The sequence below is a fragment of the Eurosta solidaginis genome, chromosome 1, assembly GCF_040869045.1.
Source record: "Eurosta solidaginis isolate ZX-2024a chromosome 1, ASM4086904v1, whole genome shotgun sequence".
In the NCBI taxonomy this organism is placed as follows: domain Eukaryota; kingdom Metazoa; phylum Arthropoda; class Insecta; order Diptera; family Tephritidae; genus Eurosta; species Eurosta solidaginis.
The window spans coordinates 38998812-39017465 of record NC_090319.1 but is presented as its reverse complement, the minus strand read 5'-3'; the positions used below and the strand labels follow the sequence as shown (position 1 = coordinate 39017465).

The following is an 18654-nucleotide window of genomic DNA, read 5'->3' as shown; positions in this document are numbered from 1 at the left end:
TTTTGCTTTGTTTAAGCTTTTATTATACTTACATTCAAAAAGTTCACCCTCATCTGCATTTGAAAATGCGAAATGTGATTTTATGGCTTGTTTTTTTTAAATATACACATATACATATATAGCAGTAGCAGAAAAGCGTGTTTATCAAAATAAACTTCTAAGCTTTCTGGGACTCATTCCGTCTATGTGACCTTGGCTAAACGTCAAAATATTTTTTAAAGTATGTACTTCCTGCAAGTTTTTGGTGTGAAGAAATTTTCAACTTTTGCTATTGTTGCCGAAAAATCAGGAAAAATTTAATATTTGAATTAAATTTTCTTTTGTTCGTATTAAAATTTAGTTTGCAAACGAAAGATATTTTGGCAATAAATTGTTTGAAAATTCAGTAATTTTAATCAATTTAGTATTTATAAATAATTTTTGATCACAGAACATTTATTGCAGAGTATTTATATGCCGAAAACATTACAGCAAAAAAGTGTGTTTGTTGCAAGAAACTGATAAGTCGAAACTACAATGTTAATTGGTTAAGTTTAATTTACAACAAAAGATCGAAATTCATTAAAGATAAAAAAATTAATTTTTATAAATAAATTTTTTAGTGCTTATAATTTTTTCAAAAATATTTGTTAAAATTAAAGAATAGCAAAATTATTTTTTTTTTTCAATTAAAAAAAATTTGTCTGTAAAATTGTTTGCTTAAATTAATAAAAAGTTTGAGAAATATTTATGAATACACATTTTATACTTCAAACGTTTTAAATATATATATATTTATTAAATAATTTGTGAAAGCTCAAGAAAAACAATATATATACATACATACAATTATATATATACAATTTTTTTCCCAACTTTTAAATTTAATATTTTATAATTTTTTTATAATTTCTTACAGCAAAAAAGCAATTTCAATATGCGGTTTTCTGTTTGAAATTGTATTCTTTTGGAATCCAAATTTGTTCAAGTGTTAAGGATCAGAAAATTTAAAATTTTTTCATTCCAATTCAAGATCAAATTTAATAAAATAATAAATTTGCTGGTAGATTAGGAAAATTTATTTATTAGTTAAGTTATGATAAATTAAAAAAGTCTCAATAAAGCATACAAAGAGCTAATAATTGTTTTAAATTTTAATTGTCTTTCTATATTTTTTTTAACAAATTTTAAAATATATAATAATATGATGTACAATTCTCAAATTGTATAAAATTAAATTAAAGTAAGAACTTTTTAAAAGGAAACAACATTGCAGCAGTAACAAAATAATGAAAAATTTTGACTCCTAAGTACTATTTGATTTATTCCTTTTTTGATTTTAAGTTTTAGCTTTGCCGAATCTTTTATTCTCCAAAAAATAAGCATTTTTCAAAAACTTAAAAGTTATGATCAAAAATTACTAGAAACAAAAAATCTTCAAGCAAATGCTAAAATTCTCCAAAAGTTAAAATGAACAATGAAGAAATTTACTGTCGCCCCGGTATTTAATTCTTTTCACGAAATATATCTTTTTTTAATTTGTCTAAAATTCACATATTTTTTGCACAGTTTCTTAAAAAGTATTGTCAAAAATTTAAAACTCATACAAATTCAAAATTTCATACTTTAAAAAAAATTTAAGAAAAAATAATGTTTTATTCTAATACTAGAAAACGCCTTTCTTAAAATAATAACTTTCTAAATGTCAAAAAAAAGGAAGGAAAAATTTAAGAAAGCGAGGAAAAATAATAGAAAAGTTTTTTTTTTAAATTTTACAAATTTTTTATTTATTTCTTTTATATTTTTGATGAATTTTATTAGCCTTATACGTAAATATTTTTGAAGTCTTTAATGAGCTCAAGTCATATTGAAAAAATTCATTAAAGACTCCAAAAATATTTCTTTTATAAATTTTTAAAAATTAAAAAAAATTAAAAATTGTTTTCCAAATATTTTAGTTAAAACTGGGTTCATAAAAGAATATAAAAATAATGAATAAATATATGTATTTAATAATAAGATATTTAGATTTTGTACAAGTTTTTGTTACTATTTTTTGGCTTAGAAAATATAAAATTTTTCAATAATAATTCAAAAGCTTCAAATATTTTTTACCTAAGTCTTACAGTGTTGAAAACTCAAACATACCAACAGATTAGTACAAAATTAGGTATATGATTATATAAAAAATTACTTTTTTTTGTACAGAAAAAACAAATTCTTAAAGGAACAATTTTTCGTCTTGAAAAAAAAAAATGGTGCTTTTCGCAAACATAATTCCAGGTATGGGTCAACTTGTTTTTGAAAGTTTTAGAAATATAAAATTTTTTTTTTTTAAATATCAATCTCCTGCAAATACAAATTTCAAAACCCGTTCGTTTAATTTTTTTTGCTTTGCATTCATTGCTTTTGTTTGAAAGTTTTAGAAATATAAAATTTTTTTTTTTAAATATCAATCTCCTGCAAATACAAATTTCAAAACCCGTTCGTTTAATTTTTTTTGCTTTGCATTCATTGCTTTTGTTTTAATTATTTTTTGCGCAGTTAGGTATTTATTTTTAACACATTTAAAATTGACTGGATATTCGTTATGTATTGAATTTTCAAAATTTTTCAAAAGTAAAATTTTCTTAAACCAAAACTTGTGAAAGTCGGAAAAAAAAATTACTCGAATGATTAATAACTAATAAGTGTTATTTGTTTTTTGTTCAGAATTATTTGCTTCTAGTTTTTCTTACAAACAACTTTCATTAAAACTCATTAAAATTAAGAATTTTAAAAATCAAATTTTACAACAAACTTAAAAAAACTGGTTTGAGTCAAATACACAGTGTAATAGCAACATTTTTTTCAGAGCCTTGATATATTTCTTCAATTAAATTTTTGCGCAAGCTATAATTTTTGTTTTCTGTGCCAAAGCCACGAACTTGTAGTAGTAAATTAAATAAATAATGCAGGCATTACCCTTTTTTGACATAATCAAGACAATTTTAAACTGCACTGAGTTTTCTCATTTCATTTCAAAACAATTTTCACTGTTCAAAACTTTCCAATTTAAACAAGTTTTGAAAAATTCGCTGAATATATAGACTTAGTATATTTTAAATATGCAAAACAAAACAATGTTTTTATTTTCCTTTGAAAATGGCCATAAAATCACATGCACACAAATTTGAATTAAAAAAAAAAGAAATTTATTTTTATTTATTTTCATAAATATTTTTTTTTTTGCTTTTTTTACCACGCAAAGCAAGATATTTTCAGAGCCGCGCTTAAGCTTTCACATTTCTTGTTTTGAGCAGATTTAATTTTTGAACTTTTTATGTTTGTTAAAATGCAGAATTTAAAATTTTTTACGCATTGTTTCTTTGCTGTAAGCATACACATAATTAGTTTCACGCAATAATGAGAAAATCACACAAACTTAATTTTCTTATAATAAGCCCATATGAGATATTTTTTTTCAAGTACGCATGCATTTAAATTTACTGCGTTTGCACAATTTTTGTTTTAATTTTATTTCGATTTTAAATTTAAATTTTTTTTATTTAAAATTTTTGCTTTCTCAAAATTTTTGTTGCTCAACTCAAAAGCTAGAGAACGTATACGCGTGCACACAAGAGACAACGTACAAGTGTGTACGCTACTAAGCGTTCGCTTGACTCAAGACGAATGTCTCACAAGAAGTATATGCCAACTGCTTTTATGTTATAATATGAATAAATATATTTTATATATATATAAATATATATATATATTTATAATAACGAAAAACGTCGTCGACGAGGCGGCGAAGAAGTCGCTCTAATATCTTACATACAAAAAAACATCTCACAGCTAAATAGATAAGCAGCAGCAGCAGCTAAGCCAAGAGCCCAAGAGCTAAGAGTCCCAAAAAACACAACGCTCAGAATATGCGAAGACGAACATTAGCACACATACATGCAAACATATTATAGAGCAAAGAACTCAGCAGCTCATTTGTGTGTATGAATGTATGTGTGCAGGTACACTTAAATTACTTGTAGCAAATGTGCGCCCACACACCAAAGTAGTGAGCATACAAATATTATCCAACTGCTTAACCGGCCAACCGGAATGAACCAAGCATCATTACCACCACCCACCTCTAATTGGACTTAACTCACTCAATACTCATAACAAATTCTACATTTTCTATAATGTAATTTAAAATGTCAGCTAACAGCAGAGCAATGCATGTGACTTCTTCTCACACACATACACACACACACATACACACTACCAGCCCAAGCAAAGATAAAATAAGAAGAAGATGTGTGCACAAAGAAAACTTAAATAATATCTAAGGCAAGCAACTACAACCAGACGAAATTAATATTTATGTATATATAAATATGTGGGTATGAGGTAAAAACTGTAAGAGCATAACTACTAAATGTAGGAAATTGTCATGAAGCGAATACAAGAAATACGAATGTGGCAACAACGACGAAAATGAATTAAATAAATTTACGAAAAATGAGCAGATCTCAATAACACGGCTGAAGATTGCAAAAGGGGCATAAATAGAAGCTAAGTAACTAAACTAACGACCGACCAAAACGACCGCCAACAGAACGAACAACCGATTGAGTGCTCTGCTGAGCAGCCCAAATGAAGAGCACGAACAGGAGAAGATGCTTAGTCGTGTGAACAGTTACTTGAAATGTTATATGCGCATCGTTTATGCATACATTTGGTTGTCGGTCTCTGAGAATGGTAGCAATGTTACTTCGAGTTATTCACTTTTGTGCTAGGTTCTATTAACAAAACGCCTACACAACTCACGCATACATAGATATGCATGATGAAACACATATGCATTTCTAGATGTGTTTCCTTCAATATAATAACATTATAAATATGTAAGAATATATAGAAAATTTCTTTGCTGAGAACTAAGTACTTGCGAACTCCGCATAAAGGGGTGTAAGGTTTTGTTTTATGTAGAAAAGTTGAGAAGCTGATTGAGCCAGATAAGTGTGTGTGAGATAAAATAGTTGAGCGGACGTGCAACGTTTAGGTTGACGCAGATAATGAGAAAGCGATGAGATGATGAGCAAAGCAACTATTTGCAAGAGTTGCTGTATATTTGTGAACAGCAGCACCATGGACAGCGGTAGATAGCGGGTATACAACAACAGCAGCAACTGCAACAACAACGGCATTAACAACAACAACACCAGTATCAGTAACAACAACAACTACAACAGCAATAACATAGCACCTGACTTACTTGTTTATTATTTGACTTACAAGTTTACAAGTAACATTTTGCAGATCTCTGGTATTATTGTAGCTTGAGGCAATTTTGTAGCATGCTTAATGCAGTTCTCTGCTGCTATCGATGACAGCGCGATAACAGCTAAGAGTGCTGCAAAGAGAAGTGACGCGCAACTCAATGATAGATCTTCGATGTCTTCCAGTTCTAACTATCGATCACCTGATTTAAAGATTTTAGGAGTTGCAACAACAAATAAAAGATGTGTTTGCTACAACATTTGTATGAGCTACAACATGTTTCGCTTACACTTAAGATTTAAGTTCGCACGTTATGTCGTATGAGAAATCCATTTTCTATTAATATGTATTTTTATAAAAAATTATCACATAATTTAAGTTAAGAAATTTGTATCAACTTGGAAATTTGTGCTTTTGAAAAACAAACATTTTATTTAATTTTATAAAAAAAACTGTGATAAATTTCGATTTTTTTTGAAAATTTATGAAAAATTAATTTAGCTGAAATAATAACGACTTTTTGTAAATTTTTTTTGTGAGAAATTATTTTTTTTGTGAGAAAAAAGTTTATATTTGGAATGTGCTTTTAAAGATATTTACATTTTACAAAATATTATAAAAAAGTTTAAATTTGATAAATTTAAAATTTTTTTACCATTTATTTTTGTAAAAGAACAATTTTTAAATGATGCCCGATAGGCTTAAATTTTTTTAAATTTTTTTGAGAAACAGACTTCAAATTTGTTTAAACAAATTTTGCAAAAAAAAAAAAAATGATTTTTGGGAAAAAATTTGTATCAATATATTTTGTTTTAATTAATTTAAAAAAAAGTGGATCTACTGAATTTAAACAAAAATTATTGAAATCAGCTATCACAAGTTTGGTATTTTTAAAAAATATTTTTGTGCCAAAAAAGTTTACTAAAATTTTTTGTAAAACCTTTTAATCAATTTATGTTTTATAAGTTCTACTGGATCTGGAATAAAACAAAAATTCATGACATATTAAACAATTTTTTTTTTAATTTAGTTTTAATTTTTCGTTCTTTTTCAAATAAATTTGTATTATTTGTTTCGTTATTGGCCGTTAGTATTTAGAATAACTAACATTTTTGGTTGAGCTCAAGACGGAGTTTTCTTAAATAAAACACTTGTATGTATATTTTATTTTGGTTTAATTTTTCAATATTTCGATTTCAGTCTGAAGTCTTCCTCAGGAATTTTAAGCTCAGCTTTGAAGACTGGTATTCAAATTTTAGTCAAAATATTGAAAAATAAAACCAAAATAAAATACACATACAAGTGTTTTATTTAAGAAAACCCCGTCTTGAGCTCAACCAAAATTTTTAGTTATTATAAATTTTTATTGCCAAAAAATTAATTCCTCTTAAAATATTTTTTGGCCAAAAATTTTATTTCAATATTTTTGTGTATAAGAAAGCCAGAAAAAAATTTCTATTAAATTTATAAAATGTCATTATTTACTAGAAATATTTTTGGAACGATTTTCCGTCATCGCCGTCTTCAGTAACTAATTTTTGACAAGGGAGGATGGAAAATCATTCTAAAATATACCCTGTCGGAAAAATCAACAACAAATCATCACCATATATTTTTCAAATATTAAAATTTTATTATTGAAAATAAAATATTTTTCAGTAAGGGGAACTCTGATAATTTGAAATTTTTCTTTCAAATTACTGCAGAGAAAATGTAACCAAAATGCGAATAAAAAAGTAAACGAAAAATGTGAAAAGATTGCAATAACATCTTTATGTTTTCTTTGCGCACGTTCGCCATGTCGTATGAGCAACACAAATTTGAAAATTAATTTTTTACTTTTATCGTGCACTGGGCAAAAAATTTTGGTGAAAAAGCCTACTATAGTATATTTTGTTAATGAACACCTTTCACCGACTATGCGTAATATATAATAAGTTCGACTAGAATTCCATGTGTCTTTTATTACTTTATTTATATAAAAGGGTATTTCTTTCAATACAAGTTTTTAAAGAAAATGTTTGTCTATTATTTTTTTAGATTATTAAAACTTTCTCTTCATTTCGTTTTTTTCTCGTTGATAAACGTTTTCTTATTATTAATATTCCCAAATTTTGAAACAATTTCGAAAAGACTTCAATAATATTTTTTTTTGAATTTGCGCAATTTTCTGCTTATCTTCTTCTTCATTTTCATACTAAATTTATAAATAATAATTTTCAAATAATTTTACTTTTGAAAAAATTCATAATATTTTTTTTAATTTGCGTAATTTCTTCATTATCTCAATTATCTTTTCTTTTATTTTGGTAAAAAATTTATGACTAGTATATTTCAAGTAATTTTATTTGCACAAAAGAATTTTCAAATATTTTTACAGAATTTTCAAACATTTGTAGTTGTGCATAGGTTTTATATCAAGCCACATAAAATTTAATAAATATTGCGCACATCTTATCAACGGTTTAAGAACGTGAAAACAGCTTAAACGCGCTTTGCGGCAAAGAAGTTTTTTTCTTAGTATTCGGTAAAGTAAACACATTATTTTTTCTTATCGTACTGTTAAAATATTTTTGTTTATTAAATTTTGTTGCTATTAATACGAAAATTTTAAAATATTTGTATTACATCTACAAAGTTTCTTGCACTTTTGCACAACAAATTTTGTTCGCAAAAACCTGTTTTTTTTTCCAAAATTATTTATAAATTTCTTTGAAATTTTTTTTTTTCAATTTTTTTTTTTTAATTTTTAAGAATTTTATTTTCGCTTATTTTGTAATTTAGAGTATTATTTTTTGGTATTTTGAAAAAAAAAAAAATTCACAAACGCTCTATTAATCTCCGTTTTATTACATTTTATTAATTTTTCCATTAAACCTTATCAAATTTATATTTTGTTCGCAATTATAACTCGAATTTTCCAAAACACACACATATTACAGCATGCGAGACTAAAAACGAACTGAATTAAAGAATTTCTTGTGACAGTGGAAGGACACATAATAACCAAAAATGAGTCCAAGTATATTCTTACAATGGACATACAAAATTTTGTACGCTTAAGCAAGCAAGCGGCAAGTTGATGAAGACGACAACAGCAAGGAGAAAGCTGAGTAACTTACTAGCTTACCTTAGAGGTAGATGTAAATACGTATGTATGTATTTACTATGCATAGAAAACGAGAAGGAGTATTAAGCAAAACATAAGCAGCGGTAAAACACCGCACGCGCATTAAGAAAATTTTCACTTACATATATAAATATATGTGTATATGTATGCATCTCATATCTAAATCACAAAAAGAGTAGTATGAATGATAAGACTGTATGAAAATAGATAGTAGTAGATGCACAGATAACAACAATTACACATATAAAATTATGTTAGATTTTCTTCGCACTCAAACGCACAACATAAGCACGACAAACGCAAGCGTAAGAAGAAGATGATAGCGCCAAATATTGTTGTATAAAATAATAACAGCATATCTTTAACACTCGCACACACGCACAAGCGCTCAAACAAGTTATATTCTAACATATACATATAACTAGTTTATATTATTTATATAAGTATGCAACCTTATCGCTACAACAACATGGTATAGTAATAACAAGATAGTCTAACCACCCCCAAATTGGTAGGTAGATCATAGCGAGATAACTTAAGGAGACTCATCACAAGTAAGGATATATATGTATATATATTTCGTGAGATATTTAAATTACATTTATATATTGGTATTAGTGTTGAGTATAATCGTGCGTTAATGACAAAGAAAAAGATGCAAGAGCTGCCGGCGTACGTTGTCGCAAAAACTCAGTTGTAACGAAGTAAAATCAAACACAAACAGCCGCATGTATATATATATATATATATATATAAATTAATTTACATATTTTTGTATATATTTGCACTACACGGTGGAGGCCGCAACCGTACATGTACATCGCCTGCCTAAGATAAACTAGAAGAGCAAGAAGCAGTGTCGTATGCAAAGAGTACACAAGTACACCATGGCGTATACGCAACCTCAACATTATAAATGAAGCAAGCAAGCAAGAAAGCACTCAAAGGCAAAAGGGTGTCTTTTTGTTGCTTTTGTAGCTTGAACACACATAAGCATTGAAGAAGAAGTTATATTTAATGCTGCATGTATAAGTGCGTCTATCTGCATGTGTGAGGGGCGCATCTCAGACTAGAGACTATCTAAGCAATTGAGCGTGTTTGCTCTCTTATGCGCATCTCATACAAAACGATGCAAAGGCGAAGCAAGTGAAGTAAAGTGTGAAGTGTGCGGTGATCAAGTGAAGTGGTGGGAGTGAGTTTTCTGCTGAGTAGAATTCTAGTTGGCTGTGAGTTAAGTTTTTGCTGCTGTTAAGTTGGTGTAATTGTGTATGTGTGTGTGTGACTGACAAGAAAGTGTTGCGGTTGACTAGCTTTGTATTGATGCTGCGCTTATTAATTTCTTCAATTTTCGACGCGTCTGCAGCACAGTTTTTGATTACATATTGAGTAGAGTGCGTGAAGGAGTGTAATTAAAAAAAGAAAAATAAAAATTAAAAATTAATTCAACACGCAAAACACAGCTAAAATTTTTTGTGAAAACGCTAACCTTACCATAGCTTTTGTCGCTAATTTGCAGCATAAACGCTTCAAAATTCGCACTTCTCACGCAGTTTATTGTTTGTCAAGCACAGAAATATTTTGCTGAATTTCCTGGGCACAAAAATATTGCACTTATACAATTTACACAATTTTTTTTTTATCAAATTTTTTTTCTCGATATTTTTTTTTTCGCTGACTACCTGCGCTAAAGCTGAAGCACGCTTTAGAAAATTGTCTGTCTTCTACAAATCTTTTGTTTGCCGGGCTTTTTAGTGGAATATGCACTTTATTGTTTATTTTGAAAAATTTTAAAATGTTTCGATTTTTCAGTAAAAACTTGTTTTTTTTTTTTGTAAAAAGTTTGTTATTAGCTAGTTTTTTTTGTGCTTGCCTTTACACTTAAACGATTGTATTTAAATATTTTTTGATTTATTTCTTAGCCGGTTAATGTGTGTTAAAGAGGACAACAACAACAGAAAAACGAAATTGAAAAATGCGAAAAATTAAAAAAATTTGTACGACGACGTTGATGTGAAGCTTTGTACTAAATCGAAAAAATCATTTAGCCCGGTTGTTTGGTGGCGCGTATAGGCCGCGATGGCGTCGCCAACAACGTCGCGCGCGAATGTTGTGAAAAAAAAACCAACATATGAATAGACATAACATACATTGATTGTTTGCTTGTTTGTAGCATACACATGGGCGCATATCCCAGCATGTATATGTGTGTGTGTTTGCATATGCATATGGTGCATATGAGAGTGGCGTCAGTCAGGAGGCCAAACAGTAGAACAGCGAGTGCCATAATGAGTAGCAGTGGCAGTTTGGTGGAGTGAAATGAAAGCAGGCCGGCGAAAAAACTAGCGAAAAGCGCACGAAAAAGTGTCAGTGAAAATTGTTGTGAAAAGGTCGCGCATACGACGCGTAGAGTGAGTAAGAATGTTTGAAGCGGTGGTGGGATGGTAGAGGTTTTTGGCGTGCTGTTGTTGTTTATGTGTGCAATGTGTAGAGGAAGTGATGTTAAAGTATGTAAAATGTGCCCCATGCGCGCGTTACACCAGCGCTTTGCAGGCGCTGCAAGGCATAACACCACCGCAAGTTTGAGCGGGAGTGCGCTCGGCAATGGTATTACATGCGCGCGCAACAGAGAGAGCGCATAAGTAAGAGCGCGTGCTGAAAATATAAGCAATAAAGGAAGAAAATGTTTAAAATGGTTATTTGTAGTGAGTGCAAGTGAGTGCTGCATGCACAGCAAAGCATATATTAAATTGCAAAACTAGATAAATTTGTAGAGTAAGAGAGGTAGCGCGGTAACTAAGCGGCCTGGCAAGCGCTCTCAACTGTTACAAATATACCTATACGTATGTATGTATATAAATGAGCAGGCATATTTACATACATATTTATATTTTGAAGCACTTTTTACCCTTCAACAAACACCTGCTACCCTAAGAGGCAAAGAGCACTTGCTTGATAAGGGTGTAGTGAGTCGCATATACACAACCCACTGGGCGCTCAAATTAGATACCTAAATATAATGTTATTGGAGTTGAGTTAAATTTTGCGTTAACGGGTGGCACACGCAACTCGTCTCTATGTTTTTATATACTTTTTGTCGGCGCTAATGAATGTGCATGGGGCAATTTTTTGGTTAGAATAAAGCGAAATTATGCTTTTTGTCTCATTTTTCATCTGCACGCAGCATACAAAACTTTCGGTTTTAGATGAATGTTTGTCTGGTGGTGGTTTGAAAAGCAGGCGAATTTATTTAAGGGGCAGTTTTGGATGTATGAAGAAATTTAGCTATTTTTTATCAACAGCTCATTATCAAAAAGCCACTACATTGCACTCAAAACCTTTAAAAGAAAAAGCTATTTTGTACCCCTTTTCTAATTATGCGCTCAGTAACTTGAAGGAGAAAGTCTTAGCTCTGCTATAAAGAGAGTTCACATTTTTCTTAATGTTATAGCGCTACTCATCTATTTTTTTTATTTTTTTCACATCACCTTTCCATTTTTTTTTTTTTTTACTGACACAATTTTGTTGAACACGTGATTTTATAAAGAAATTGCGGTGGGTATGTACAAGCATATATGTACATATATAAAAATATATATATTTAGAATTTCATGACAATGGTTGTTGTTGTTGTTGTAGCGATAAGGTTGCTCCCCGAAGGCTTTGGGGGAGTGTTATCGATGTAATGGTCCTTTGTCGGATACAGATCCGGTACGCTCCGGTACCACAGCACCATTAAGGTGCTAGCCCGGCCATTTCGGGAACGATTTATGTGGATACATTAAACCTTCAGGCCATTCCCTCCCTCCCCACCCCCCAAGTTCCATGAGGTAGCTGCTTGTCGTTTATGCGATAAAATTTTTTTTTTGTTTTAAACGTGCAATGAATAATTTCAATCTCAGACGAAATATCTGACCTATGAGGCCACACTTCAAACCCTTTTTTTGTATTGTAAGGTCAAGTAATATTAATTAAGGTAATTGTTTAATGAAAAAAGAAACGGTAAAACCAATGTTTTAGTTAAGCACTTAGATTTACGAATGAGTCAATTAGTTTCCATAAATTCGTGTTAAAATTATTTCCTAAACTCTGTGGATATTCATTGCATTACGAATCTGTTTAAATTCAACTGTTGAAGAAGTGATGGAATGTATAAAACTCTCTATACAGCAGCGAACAGAAAAACAGTAGTATCAGTTGTTTATTTTAAATGAAGACAATTTAATTCCTTTTTTATTTTCGCTATACTAAGAAATTGAAAGTATATACATACATACCTAAGCTAATCTCAAAAACGAAACTAATCTCACTGATCAAGTTCCATTGAACGAGTCTAAATTATTCCACACAATTTCGATTAAAAAACTTTAGTATATATGCAACTAATTGTAAATAGAAGGAAAAGCAAATAAAAGACAATAATTAGAGACAAATTGCAAAGAATTCCTATGGCTGAGTGGATAGAGGCATCTACATCCATTACACCAGAATGAAATCAGCTCCCGAAAAGCTCGCTGATGATGAAGTAAAATTCAGAGTAATATCCTAATTACCATCGCACTGTGGAAATTTTGTAATTTTTCTTTAATAGAAATAACCTCAAAAACATTTTCGAAGAAATTCCAAAATTCGAGAATTTTTTTAAACTTTTATTTTGAACTATTTATTTAAAGAACTCGATTTTTTAGAGTATGCAGTTTCAAAGCTTAATCAATTTTAGTCTCACAAAGCACAAGTAAAGATCTCTTACTATTCACACTGAATTTTTATAATTTTTCTTCGAAGTATGCTCCAATTTTCTGACTATACAAAAAAATTTACATTTGTTATGCAGGAAAATCCAAAACACCATTCGGGGGAAAAATGTCCAAAAATCAATGCGTATTTTGAGAGAACTATAACTCATAGTTTATTAGACTAAAATCGAGTGAAATACAAATCTGCATGTTCAAATAAATTCAAATGACTTCAAATAAAATGTTCGAGATTTTCTTAAATTTTTGTCGAATTTTTTCGAAAACATTTTTGAGCTGGGTTTTCATGGTTTCAGCTATAAACAATCAGAACTTTTCCACATATATTGCCTAAGTAGTGATCTCAAGATTCTCCGGTTTTTAACGAACTTCATAAAAATGACGTTTCGGAGGGGAATTTTTTCTTGTGTGTTTTGCTGTCATCCATTTAGGCACCAGATTTCTAATTTCGTGTGTATCAAAATAAGTAATATTCAAAATTAATATTAAAATCTAAGTAATATAAAGTAGATTTTGAGAGGCAAAAGTTGATGCCAAAGTAAATTTTTGAGATTTGCTAGAAGAAGGTTTTGAAAGTTAAAATAATTGCTTGAAATCAATAATTTAGGATTAAGTTAAAACTTCCATTCTCAATGTAAGTTTAGTTAATAAATTGCTTTATGAAAGAGAATAATATTTTTATTTTGAAAGTTTATAACGCAATCGATATTTTCATCTTTTTTTTCAAACTTGCAATTAAGCACTAACTGGTATACCAACACATTCTCGCTAGATAGTTCGTCATTCCAGCGGCATAAAGTAGCATTTATAGAATTAAAATTTACTGTTGTTTTTAGTTAAAACAAATTGAAAATATTTTTGAATAACGTTACCTCTTTCTCCCAATCAATATTGAGTTAGGTTGTTATTACATTATTCACATTTGCTTTTGGTTCATAAAATCTTCTTGATTTCGAACAAACGACATGTAAGTTTGTGCGTTAATAGATCTTAGTACGAAATTTTAATGTTCTTCAGACTTAGTCAATTTCTTCTTGTATAAGCGTGAGTGTATAAAGCTCCTATAAGTACAAGCCAATTCTAAACGATTTCTCCCGGGGAGATTTTCTATTTCTCATATAAAAATAAGAAGAAAATTCCTGGAAAAATTATTGAGAATTGGGCCGATAACATAAATAGGCGCATAAAATTCTAAAAAAGTCCGGATTAAGAAATAAGAGAAAATTTTTCAAATGGTTTTCGGCTCGCTGAATCGGACTTTTTATTTTGATTCTTGTTTTTGAGATATTCTGGCATAAAGGTACTTTTCTGGCTGCATTGAATATCAAAACCTAATTTTGTAAAAAAAATGGACATATACCATTTGAAAATATGTACTACCATTTCCCTCATAAATATTATTTCCGATATGTAATTGCGTTAAATTGGTATACACATATATACGTAGAGTAAAACGTACTTGATAGCTGGGAACAAAAGCAATATGTGTAGCATACTTTTAGGCAGAGTTTTTACATTGTCTTTGGAGTTATGTGGTAGATGGAGTATATAACAATTTTTTTAATTTAAATGATCAAATTAACTAGTTTAATATAGTTTTATTTCGTACATACATGTATGGCTCGCTGAATTCACCTTTTTTGAGTTATTAAGTGACTAACGTGCCTAAAAATATAATTCAAATTTTTGAAGAAATTTTGTATGGAAATAATATCGTAAACCTTATACATTTAAAAGAACAATATATCCAATCGCCAAGGAAGCCTTTAAAAAATTAGACTACATATTCAAGACAAATAGTTGCACTTCAGTTTATTTGCAAAAAATAAAAGTTTTTTTTGACGAAAAGGCGTAGTGAATATAGCAGAAAAACGTGCTTAAAATATTTCTGGTACAAATATCTCGAAAACCAAAAACTTATCAACATGTCAGCAAAAGAAATTTAATTGTCAAAATTTGCCGTTAGGCAAAAGCCGTTTTCACTTATTTGTCAATTTATTTGTCACTTTGTAGTTAAAACGGACTGCCAACGCATTTGACTTTGTGTTACAGGCCGTTTCAAGTATGTGATCAAAATTGTTCTGTCAAAAACATGCATAAGCTTCAAACCAAAATGTAGTGAGAAGAAGCTAACATTTTAAACAATCAATTAACCTGTCCTGCGTTCTTAGATCTTTATAACTGAAATTATCTAAGCTCTTGATCAGAAAATGAAGATTTTGTGATGCGAATGCAAAACAGCCAAAGTCTGCTCGAAATTTGTATAACAACCTAACTTGATGTAAGTTGAGAAGCGTTAGTTGTTTAGCATTTTTTCTAATTTGTTTTATATAAACAATAATAGTAAAATTCAATTTTAACAAATAATTTGTTTGCTTTTCTAAATATGCCCAACTATGAAATAAATTTTTTAAAGAAAAAGTTTGGTGTAAGAGCTAAAGTTCAATTTATACTAAAAAACATCAAAAAAAAAAAAAAAACTATTGGACAAAAGAGCAGTCATAAGAATATTAATATTTGGCTTCTAAAATTTTTCATTTCAGCTGCTAAATGTAAAATTTTGCATAATACGAGATTTTGGAATTTTTAGCGGGACAAATGTAAAATAAAGAAGATATCGAACACAAGTTTAAAGATATCTACGCATACTTTGTAAAAGTTAGGCTGTAATCTCGTTTAGGTAAATATTTTCTAAAACTATATTTTCTTTTTTCAATTCGACAGGGAAAAGTATGACGCGAAATTGGTTTTCAAAAAGAAGAACAAGTAGTTTTCATTTCATTAAACTCATACAGATTTCAAATATTGTGTTTCATTCTATTATTTTAAGTTTACAATAAATTTCTTTGCCATCTCCTTATGCTACCCAGTGCATGTCCAATCGTAGGATCGTCTTGTTGAGAAACCAAAATTTAATTAATAAAAAATAAACTGTCGAAAATACAGAATAAATAGCTTCCCGACGGGATCTGTAAAATTTGATGAATAATACGGGATGTGTCGGAAAATACGGAATATTTGGCAGCCCTACACAGCATGGCTGAGATTGGCACCAAAGAGTCTTTAAAACTTCATGCATCGAGGAAGATAATATCAAAATGCTTCAGAAAAATCTTTGAAAGAACGTCACATGGTGAAAGTAGCTAGAAAGCACTTTTCTACGCATTTGATTATTCATCTTGGCTGCAACCGTGTGGAGATCTAAACGAAACTTTGGTTTCTCAATGTGCGTTAAAAATCAAAAGTTGCTCATACATGTTTTTAAAATCAACACACTAAAATGTATGACATTTCACATTAATTCATCATTTAAATAAATTCACACGCTCGAAAAGTATTATATATCTAAACTAATGCAATTGTTAAAAAAGAAGGTCACCCTTTCTAAAAATTGATATCGTCCAACGCCAGTGCATTTAGTTTAGTATATACAAGTATTTATAATACAAGAGATTTTTGTTCCTATGCAGTTTAATGTTAATTTCAAAGTTATAAGGATTAACTACCTTTTTTTCGCTTCAGAAAAAGCAAAGGTATTGAATGATTCGCGAGATCAATGCCGCAACTTAAATGCCGTAATACATTTCAATTTGCTATGTTTATTAGATCGAAAACTAATTCTTTTCAATGGGCACAATGATTCTTCACAGAACAAGAAATTTATTTTCTACGTAATCAATAAGCTTTTAAAAATCTTGATAAAGAGACATTCATTTTAAAACTACTTGCCTTCGCCACCAAAAGATTTTTGACTTTCATTTAGAAATATAATGCTGCTAAAATTATTTCCGGCCAGGTAAATTAGATTTATTATTTTTTTCTATTGATTCAAAGTTCAATTCGAGCTCAAGGCCAGAACAATAATTGTTTTCTAATGATAATTATTGTTACTTTTTTTAATTTTTCTATATTTGAAAAATTGTATTTTGTTTTTGGAATAGTATGTAGAAAATTTTTCAGACAACCTGACATAGCTGCGCAGATAGATCCATTTCGAAGGGTGCTAAGCCTTCATCATCAATCAATACGCTTTAGACACGCTGCGCGTATAGCTAAATGGTTAGCGAAATGGATCTATCTGCGCAGCTATGTCAAGTTGTCTGAAAAATTTTCTACATACTATTCCAAAAACAAAATACAATTTTTCAATTATAGAAAAATTAAAAAAAATAACAATAGTTGTGCATTAGAAAAAATTATTGTTCTGGCCTTGAGCTAGAATCGAACCTTGAATACTTTATCAATAGGCCAATAAAAACAAAAACAATTTTTTTCTAATTTACATATTACCTAGATGTATTTTAGGGTGACAAAATAAATATTATGAATTAAAAATTTTTTTCCAAATCATTATAGCTCACGAAATTTTAAGCGCAGCTATAAAAAATTTGTATTGACTTGAGATTATCAATCTTGAGTGTCTTCGATTTTTTAAAATGTTTCATTAGCAGTAATTTTTTTATTTGTATTTTTTTGTTTGGATTTTTTTTTTGTTTTAATAGATTTGTGTATATATATATATAATTTTTTTTTTAAATGAAGTTGAAATTTTACTTAAATTTGTCTGACATGAAATATAAAATTTAAGATTTCACTTTTGTTATAAAAGCCGAAAATAAAAGTCAAAATTTATTTAATTTTAACCAACCGATTCTTGTTCTGAGAAAAGATGAAATGAAACAAACAAATCTGGCGAAAATGTATTCGGATGTATGAAATTTTTTCTCTTTGCATACATGCACACATCACCAAAAAAAAAAAAGAAAAATAAAAATTTTATACAAAAATGTATTCAATCTTATGAATTTTTTTTTTTTCAATTTTCGCAGCCTTGACATTTCAAGGTCAAAACACACTTTTTGCTTATTTCTTCAAAATCAAAACCTATAACCTTTGAATTTAAAGCCATAGTAAAAATATTAGTTTTTAGTTTGGAAATTCGACTTGTGATTTGAATTAAAAGTAAGTCGAAAAACCAGTTTAATTTGACAAAGTTTTCGGATTTCATTTTCCATTTTAGGATTTTAATGAAAAAGACTCAAATTTCGTTATTATTTTAGATTTTTTTTTAACTTAAGTTGTGGCATTTATCGTAATATATTTTAGAGCAAAAAAATATTTTTTTTTTAATGTTGAAAAACTAATTTTTTTATGCTGTTTTACCAGTACTTTACTGTAGGCTTATTTCAAGATAAGTCGTTATCCCATTTTTTTAAAAATGTAAAATAGATAAATTGTTTTTAAAAACATAAAAAAATATTTTAGCAATGACTATAAGTTATAACAGCCAAACTCATTTTTTACCATTTTTCAAATGAGTGTTTTAATATTTCCAACAAAAATTGACAAAAAATATTAAGTTAGGTTGTTATTACATCAACCAAAGGCGGAAAGAAGACTTCGGCTGTTTGGTTTTTTTTGTTTTTTTCCTAGAATCACAATTTATTTTAAATATATTTGTATCTATGCAAAAAAAAATTCGACAGATGTTATTGCTTTGACATATGAGACATTAGCTTTCAGTTTATATTA

General features: G+C 28.9%; 1 protein-coding gene across 8 annotated transcripts in view; it reads right to left on the bottom strand.

Annotated features, from left to right (window-relative positions):
* pros (prospero) overlaps window positions 1–18654 on the bottom strand; it is a 294879-nt gene that overhangs the window by 251045 nt on the left and 25180 nt on the right. Inside the window, exon 1 of one of the 8 annotated variants that reach the window (XM_067787457.1) lies at window positions 9863–10380. The exons of the other annotated variants lie outside the window; for them this stretch is intronic. The gene's annotated coding sequence lies outside the window, so the exon portion shown is untranslated. Of the gene's footprint in view, window positions 1–9862; window positions 10381–18654 lie in introns of those variants that run through there. 8 annotated transcript variants of the gene reach the window in all.